The sequence below is a fragment of the Salvia miltiorrhiza genome, chromosome 2 (genome assembly GCF_028751815.1).
Source record: "Salvia miltiorrhiza cultivar Shanhuang (shh) chromosome 2, IMPLAD_Smil_shh, whole genome shotgun sequence".
Lineage (NCBI taxonomy): Eukaryota > Viridiplantae > Streptophyta > Magnoliopsida > Lamiales > Lamiaceae > Salvia > Salvia miltiorrhiza.
Window position 1 is genome coordinate 31,208,033 of NC_080388.1, and position 4,410 is coordinate 31,212,442.

At 35.3% G+C, this 4,410-nt stretch overlaps 1 long non-coding RNA gene across 1 annotated transcript; it reads right to left on the minus strand.

Annotated features, from left to right (window-relative positions):
* Positions 1–1,913: 1,913 nt before the first annotated feature.
* LOC131013321 (uncharacterized) lies at positions 1,914–2,677 on the minus strand. The gene is made up of 2 exons (XR_009097635.1): positions 2,610–2,677; positions 1,914–2,090 (listed from the first exon to the last, which is right to left on the minus strand). It is a non-coding gene; the product is annotated as an uncharacterized LOC131013321 (long non-coding RNA).
* Between the last annotated feature and the right edge of the window lie 1,733 nt (positions 2,678–4,410).

Below are 4,410 nucleotides of genomic sequence, written 5' to 3' on the forward strand. Positions count from 1 at the left end.
TCATCTCCATCTGCTATAAAACCTTCAGGTTGAACCATGTAAATGTTTTTTTTCCAAATCACCATTTAGAAGAGCTGTCTTAACATCCAATTGTTCCAGTTCAAGACCCTTTTGTGCAACCATAGCCAACAACAATCTGATGGATATATGCTTTACCACTGGGAAAAAAAACTTCATTAAAATCTATCCCCTCCTTTTGAGTGAACCCTTTTGCAACCAACCTGGCCTTATACCTCAATTTTTCAACTCCATTAATCAACTCTACCTTTTTCTTATAAATCCACTTATAACCTATGCATTTCTGGTTCTTAGGTTTATCAAGTAGGATCCATGTCTTGTTTCTGTGCATGGATTCAAGTTCTTCTATCATAGCTTGAATCCAATGCTCTATTTGAATCTAATGCTCTATCTCTTTGCAATTCATGGCTTCCTTGTAAGATTTTGGTTCATCATAACATATTTCTTCAGATATGTTAAGAGCATAAGAGATCAAATATGCCTGCCCAAATATGTTTGGTGGATGAATATTTCTTCTTAATCTATCTCTGGCCAACTTGTAGTTCCTCACATCACCATCGAGCTCTTCTCTATTAGACATAACCTCTTCATCTCCTGAAGATACTCCATCATTATGAGACTGTTGTTCTGAAGTGGACTCCATCTGAGTATACTCCACCTCAAATACATCAGATTCTTTTCTAACAGCTTCAGCATCTGAATTGTCTAAGAATGGCATCTTATCTTCTATAAAAGTCACATCCCTGCTAATCAAACACTTTTGATTGCCAGATTCAAGACACCACAGTTTATATCCTTTCACTCCCTTAGGATATCCAAGTAGGACACATCTCAGTGTTCTAGGCTGCAACTTGTCTTACCTCACATGGGCAAAAGCTTGACATCCAAACACTCTCAAATAAGAGTACTCAGATTTCTTTCCTTTCCACAGTTCATCAGAAATTTTAAAATTCACAGCAGAAAAAAGGACATTTATTTATAAGATAGCATGCAGTATTAACAGCCTCCTCCCAAAATTTAACATGTAATCCAGAGCTAGCTAACATGCATCTTACTCTTTCTAATAAATAACTATTCATTCTCTCTATAACTCCATTTTGTTGAGGATTAGCATGCACAATTTTATGTCTTTTTATACCTTTATTCTTACAGAAATTTTCAATTTTTTAAGACAGGAATTCTCAGCCATTATCAGTTCTTAAGCAGCCCACTTTAAAGTTAGTCTCATTCTCAACTTCAGCATACCATTGTTCAAATCTAGAATATGTATCTGATTTTTGCTTAATGATATAAACCCAAAGCTTTCTACTATAATCATATATAAGAGAGAAGAAGTACCTTCCTTCATTCATAGTGCTGACCTTTGCTGGCCCCCAGAGATCAGAGTGTATGTACTCCAACGGCCTTTGTGATGACATCTTTCCAATTGGGAATGGAGACTTCTTACTCTTTCCCATAATGCAGTCCTCACAGACCTTCAACTTTGCTGGGTTGGGTATGCTCGGATTTCCTTATTTCTGCAGTTCCTTTATGGCTTTTTCACCCACATGAGCCAATCTTCTATGCCATAGTTCGGCTTCAGATGAGATATTGACCTCAATCTCACCTACTATAGTGGAGCCATGTCGTAGCCCGAAAACCCGACACTAGTAATAGTGGGGTACGAGTATCGATACGACTATTTTTAAAGAATAAAAGATAAGAAGAACTAGGTGAACGTCATGCGGAAGCTCACGTAAAAGCATGCTAAGGAAAAACTTCATAAAATTAGCCCAAGGGTAAAATCGTCAACATTGTCATAACTTTTTAATTATTAGGAATTTCACGAACAAAAACAAAACGCGTATAGTTCATTTTTCATAAGGAAACATAATTTGCAGAGTATCGCAGCAAAAGGCGAACCGATTATATGTATGAAGACACATAACCGTGAGTGTATTGCTTGATCTCAAAAGAAACTAAGTAATTCAAACATCAAGACTCTATTATCATAGAGGCAAAATAGTAATTTAATTTACATCATTTGAAACTCTCCCCCATCAGCACCAGTCCAATCTCACTCCCAGCTTAGCCTGCACATTTAGAAATACATGCAGGGCGTGAGTACATAATACTCAGTGGGCAAATGCCGAAAAACAAGAAAGGTGCTCATAGAGCTATAGGTTTGAAGCTTGCCATATCTCAGCAACACACAGAAATAAATTAGCATTAAAAGAATCTGTGCATGCAGTTTTCATAATCAACATAAAAAATAAGTGTCTGCAGACAAAGTATACGACATGTATGTACCGCATCTACAACTCATCATCATAATTAAGGTACTGAGAAGTAGGCCTCCCTCTCAAGTACCGTGACCGGCCGACCCGAAGACGGCTCACAGTCACCTCTGTGCACAAAATCCCGCTTGTGGCAGGACCGAATTCGTCTCATCAGTAGAGGGTAACACACAAGCTCAACATCAAAAATTGGCAAGTCAAACAGTTCTCAAATATCATTTATCTCAAAACATTTATTAATCTCATAACATCATTATATCATTAAATCATTTTAGAAAGCTCGGATAATAATTGTATACTCAAAATATTGCCCACCTGAAGTCCTTCGCTTATTCTGGAAAGAAATCAGGCAACTTACTTCTTCGTCTCGCTCGGGCCTTTATATGTCATCATCACATCGTCATCGTCATCGAAGGTTCATGTGATAAAACAAACCTTAGTCAGAAACTCAAATTCTAAATCCAATCTCTTCTTTACTCTAACTTCTCACTCAACGTCTATTTACCCGTTAAAACTCAATCCCTAGGTATACTTGGCTTCTAAGGATTCACACGTCCAATTTTCGACTTAACTCTCAACTCGACTCAAACTCATAGCAAACAAGCACATAAACAAGTATAAGCACTTAAGCATATTAAAAACACACATAGACAAGTCGAAAACAAGCTTTACTCTGCACTGACTCAACTTTAAAACCTCACCAGACTCTGTACAGAACTCTCCTGGGGTCGTAACTCATACCAAAAGAAACCTCTTCGAGTCTAGTTTCATTTAAAAAAAAGTAGGATCAAAAACTCCAAGTATTTTAGGAGATATGACTGTTTTACTACAGTCTACCATATTCGGCAGTTTTTAGCAACCGAAAAGTTTGATTTTTGAAAAATAGTAAACGTTGTCAAAACGGTCTGAAATTTTGTGGGTACTTAGCTAGGACACTCAGGTCTCAACCATAAAAATTTGGGTTCCAGAATGCTAAGGAAAGCTACTGGAAACGACGACTCTATTGGCTACTCACCGAACAATTCGGCAGAATGTAGCAGTTTTAGTATTACATTTTATAAAAATAGCAAACGAAGTCCAAATGACTTGAAATTTTACCGGTGTGCTCAAGACTCTCAAATATACCTACCATAAAAGTTTCAGGGCGTTTGGGTATCAAGAACCCCTCGAAAACAGTAGGTCAGTGGGTCGTGAAAAACGACTCCGAAACATACACACAAGTAAACATGCTCAACTCAACAATTATACAAAGCAACCACATCAAAACTCATTTTAAGCACTTAAAGCACTTAAAAACATCCAAATACATCAAAATACTCGTAATACTCAATCTCGACTCTTTTCTTTCATCATCCACTCAAATCTCATAGAAAACACTTCAACGAACATATCTAACAAATTCCTTCTCAATTTCATGCTCGAAATTTCTCAAATACTCAAATATGATCATTTACATCATATAACTCATTATTCTCATATTTACTCTCTTTTTATCATAAAAACTATATTTATTACATTTTTATGAAAATCCATGTATCAACATAAAACTCTTAGCAAAACATGGATAAAATTCTCATAATGATCATAGAGCAAATAAACCTCATTTTATAAAGCATCAAACTCACATCATACAAAAACTCAAAAATCATACAAACTAAACTTAGCCAAAATTTTATTTAGCCTACAATAGACTTAATCAAAAATACAAAGACACTACTATCATGCTTAAAAACATATATTCCAAGCAAAAACACTTAAATAACACATAGACTAAAAAGTCCTAATTTTTACTAACTAACTCTTTGAAATTTTTACAAACACATACAAATCTTTAATCTACTCATAGATCTTTCATTTTTAACCACTTAATCTCACATCAAAACCATCAATTCACAAATAAGGGCATATATACACATATCCCTAAATTTTAATAAACTATCCCACATCAAAAACTCCAATTGACATCATATACTTAAATTAATCCATCAATCATCATCATCTACACCTCATAGACTCATTTATATCATCAATTCATCATTTAACTCATTAACTCCAAAGTTACCATTTTTGGGGTAAACTAACTTCCATCAAAGTTTCACATCTCATGACACATATT